The sequence below is a fragment of the Lontra canadensis genome, unplaced genomic scaffold, assembly GCF_010015895.1.
Source record: "Lontra canadensis isolate GAN:19392208 unplaced genomic scaffold, GSC_riverotter_1.0 scaffold16, whole genome shotgun sequence".
NCBI lineage: Eukaryota > Metazoa > Chordata > Mammalia > Carnivora > Mustelidae > Lontra > Lontra canadensis.
This window is the reverse complement of record NW_022631010.1, coordinates 9,820,175-9,824,754: the sequence shown is the minus strand read 5'-3', so window position 1 is coordinate 9,824,754 and position 4,580 is coordinate 9,820,175. Positions and strand designations below refer to the sequence as shown.

Genomic DNA, 4,580 nt, shown 5'->3' with positions numbered 1-4,580 from the left:
GGATGGACTTTGCACTTAAACATGGCTAAGGCAATTTCATTTGTGATGCTGGGTAAGGTGTTGCAACTACCTGGTTTGGGAAGTTTTCACTACAGTCTTAGGAAGAGAAAGAAGCTGGGATGGTGGGAAGGGGTGGAGGGAAGGCAGAGACAGAAAAGCCCTGCTTATTTTTTTTGCAAATCTCTCTTCCTTGTTGATGTATAAAGAGACAATCATTGCCAGCCTTAGGCTCTATCACTTCCATATTTTAGAACCTTAAGTAGGTTCCCAGGGCAAGATCTCCAATAACCCGAGTCAAAAACCATTCTCTCTTACTAGATGAAGTTGACAAGATGACCTAGAATAATTGTATCTATTCACAAAGCAAAATCAAGATGTTAGTCCAGTCTGTGGTGGCAAAGGCACAGTCATGAATCTCTAATAAAAATATAATGAAAAGAAAACAGGACTATTTCACTGAAATATAGTAATCTCCATAAAGCGACCCCTTCATCTGGGAGGCATTCATCTAGTCTGGAACAAGAGTCACTAGGTGAGAGTAAATTGTTAAAAAAAAAAAAAAGAATCACTATGGACTACTTGGATTCTTTGCCTAAAACAAAACAGAACAAAAAGTCTATTTAACACCAACATTTTCCATTTGTTCTTTGGGATTATAAGAGACAATGCCCTTAATATTAAGAATATTTACACAGACCTGAGAATGAGTGAATACAGTTCCAAAGCCTTATGGTTCCTTTAATGACTCCAGAAGGTTTTATTGAACACCTACTTGGTGAGAAACATGATACCAGGTCTTGTAACACACATCAGAATATATTATGTTCTAACATATCCTCAGAGGATAATAAGTAAACCTCATGAAATGCAACCACTTTTAGACTGTGATATGAGTGCAAAAAATGAGAGGGATTCCTTTTGGCTTTGACTTCAAGAAGTGTGACCCCTGGGCAGATACACACACTAAAATCTTCCAAATAAAGAAAATGGCGAGATCAAAAGAGTAGAAAGGTAAGGGGAAATTTACTGGGTGGCAGGAGAGAAGGGTTCATTGGGAGTGTTATGAACATTGAGGCTGAAAAGTCAGGGAAGGTATAATGGAGGATTCTGACAGTTTCACTAAGGAATTTAAGTAAAAACTTAAAAAACTTGCTTTTATTTTTAACTGCAGTCCGTTTCAGACCATCTAACATGCTAATATGCATTGTGACTCTCTAAGAATACAGCATGCCATAATCTCAAATGTTTTGCTCATGAAAACTTGTATATGAGATGTAATGAGACCCTTGCCCATTCATTTCATACACTTAGAGAAACCCTGTTTTAGGGGAATTTGAAACTGCTTCACATTGAATATGATAGCATTAATATTTATTAACAGAATCAGACCAGCCTGAAAGGTATTTGGCTTTATACTTATTAGGGATGATGTAAAAATGGCTGAGTCCTAAATTGGAAGATAATTTAAAGTCTGTCTGGTGCCGTCGGAGCTATCTGACATTTCAACAGCCTCAAAGAAAACAAACAAAAAACAACAACAAAAATAACAACAACAACAAAAACAAGCAAACAAAACAAACAAATGGAAAGCCACACTATTTCATTGTTCAGCCTCTGGTGACAGGAACTCAACCAAAGGAACATTTTCATTTTCAAACAGTTTATTATTTTGAACCCAAATCTACTTTTCCAAGCTTGCTAGGTCCTTTTGGGGCAATCACTAAATGCCTAAATCTTCTCCTCCCCTAAAGCCCTTTATACAGTTTGAAACAATTATCTCATCTCCCCTTAATTTCTCTTTTCCTAGTTCTTTCAATTGTGCATCATCTATGGCATAGTTTTTAGGCCCTCGCCAGCATAGCCATTCCTCCCTGGCTCCCTGGATACTCCAGCTTGTCTGTATGTCTCTTGACATGAGATAATTGACATGCATTCCTCCCAGTGTGGCCTGTGCTAAGATTTAACAGTCCAAATTCTGAACATTCTGCATCTATTATCACAGACAAAAGCCATTGGGGTTAACCTGAATTCAGTATGAAGTTATGATCCATTAAATTACTTAAATAGTTTTCCAAAATAAACTTCAACTCAGCCCCATCTCCTCCAACTTCTTCCTATGTTGCTGCTATTCAAGACTGTTAAAGTTTATCTTTTACCACTAGCATATCCTTCTTTTTCTGGTATAATCTTTTTGATCCTGATTCTGCCAAGTCATTTTGATCTGTCAATGTGATCAGCAGTCTTCACCTAAGACTGGATAAAATATTAGATAGGAATGGACCAAATACAAAATATTGCAAGGGAACCAGACACTCCTGTTCATGATGTAATTAATCCATTGCTTAGTGAAATGTTATTTATCTACCAAAAGGGATCACCGACCCTATGTGAATTGTAAAAAACTAAGGTTCACCCAAATCTACTTATCCTACCTCTGCGCCAGTGCACCAAGAAGAGAAAAAGGCTACAACATAGCTAGTCAAATATATCTGGCTAGCTCCTCACTTGATACTACTCAGCTTTCAATAGGTCTCAGATTTTGTCTTTTCCTTTCTGAAAACTGGAACATCTTCCTGTAGAATTCTAACTTTTCTCTTATTCTCCATGACTTGGCAAAATTACTGACCGCATTTCTGCCATCTTGCCTCCATGTTCTCTTAACATCATGGGACTTTCTCCACTTGGAACAACAATATCTTTATTCTTAACCTGAATGACAGTATTTTCTTTCTGTTGGAGCAGGAGATCTTAGCTGAGCATCATCTTTAAAACTAATAGTACTTACCCTGAAGGAAAAGAAAGATATATTCCCTTATCTCTCTTTCTCTGAGCAAGGGTTGCTCTGAGCAAAGGTTACTCATTGACATTTTGAATTAGATAATTCTTTATGGAGAGATGTCCTGCACAAAGCAAGATAGTTTTTCTGGCCTTTACCTACAGATACTAGTAGCTATACCCTTATCCTAAGTAGTAACAATAAAAAAATGTCTCCAATCATTGCCAAATGTCCCATGTGTTGAGGGAAGGAGAGTGCTCTGGTTAAGAACTATAGATCTGAGCTGGAGTTCGCAGAACTTTGCTTTCCCGCTGATGCGCCCCTTCGGAGCTGAGCAATTGCTGGCTCATAGAGCTTGAAGGATACACTGGCCTTTTTATTTTAACAAAACTGAAGAAAACAAATAGGGCAACAGTATGGATCATTGTGAAGTTCTCAGCAAGAAAGTGACTGAGTTCAAACCACCAGTGTATGGACAGAGATACTACTTTGTTAAAAACTTAGTGAATCAACATGGACACAAGAAGATTGCAGACTTGGGCTTTGGGGACGCCACACTTGTATGGATGCTGAAATACCACTGCTGCATTCAGTATCTTATTGGAGCAGATATTGCTGCCAAACTCCTTGAATGGGGAGGGGGTAGGTTGTCTCCAGGAGTGGGGAGTTACACCATTCCTTGGGAACTAGATTTGACTATAACCTTGTATTGTGGTTCTGCTGTACAAAAAGACTCCCGTTTGTGTGGATTTGACTTGGTAACATGTACTGAATTGATAAAACACTTAGATTCTGAAGATCTGGCCAAGTTTCCCGAGGTTATATTTGGGTACTTTTCTCCGGGTATGGTTGTCATCAGCACACCAAACTCTGAATTCAGTCCCCTATTTCCAGCATCAACCTTTAGATATCCAGATCACATTTGAGTGGAAGAGAAAGCAGTTGCAGATGTGGGCTTTGGATGTGGCAAGGCTCTCCCATTACTCTGTAGAGTTTTCTGGTGTGGAGGATCCACCAGCAGGAGCTGAGCATGTTGGGTACTGTACCCAAACAGGGGTCTTCAGAAAAACAGAGCAAAAGCAACTGAATTGAGCGTTTCAGAGCCAGAGGAACATGTTTATGAAGTTGTTTAAACCACCTACCTCAGTTTACAGCAAAGCAAATACTTCCGGTTTACTCTGAGTATTGAGGCGGTGAAAGCCATCGAGTTGATGAAAAGCCGGTTTCTCCAGGGTCCAAGGAGAAAGGAGGGTGACCGCGTGGTACCGCTTGGCAGCTGCACCCCCCAGCATGGGCTAACAGAAGCTCAAAGGGCCGAAACAGAGCAGTTCCCCAAGCCGCACAATGTGGGAGAGAAGTTCTACTTACGGCTGGAAAGACTCCTCACTTACCGGAAGGTGAACCGCTTGGTGGCGGGCAGCACGGAGAAGGGGCGCACGGTGGTCGCCGAGGGACTGTGGCTGAATGGAGATCAGACCGCCACGCAGGGGGAGTTGGTTGACTACGTACACAGCGCCCCTTCCTTGAGGATTTAGTCAGCCCTGCGCTGGAGCCCTAAGTGAGGCAGCTTAGTTGGCAATTTTCTCTAACCGTGGGTTTTTTCATAGGCTTTTTGCAGGGCAGTGGAGGGCCCATAATGTGCTTTTTCATGTTTGTTAGACCCATGTTGAATGTGACTTTAAAAAAATTTTTAAAGCAAATTGGATTATCAAATAAAACCTTTTGGGGGGGGGGGGAGAACTATAGATCTGACCAGAAGCAAACTGAAAAGAATATCCTTTTTTTTCTTAAAGATTTTATTTAT

The 4,580-nt window shown here is 40.3% G+C and overlaps 1 pseudogene; it reads left to right on the top strand.

Moving 5' to 3' along the window:
- Window positions 1-3,192: 3,192 nt before the first annotated feature.
- LOC116868795 lies at window positions 3,193-4,334 on the top strand (annotated as a pseudogene).
- Window positions 4,335-4,580: the final 246 nt, after the last annotated feature.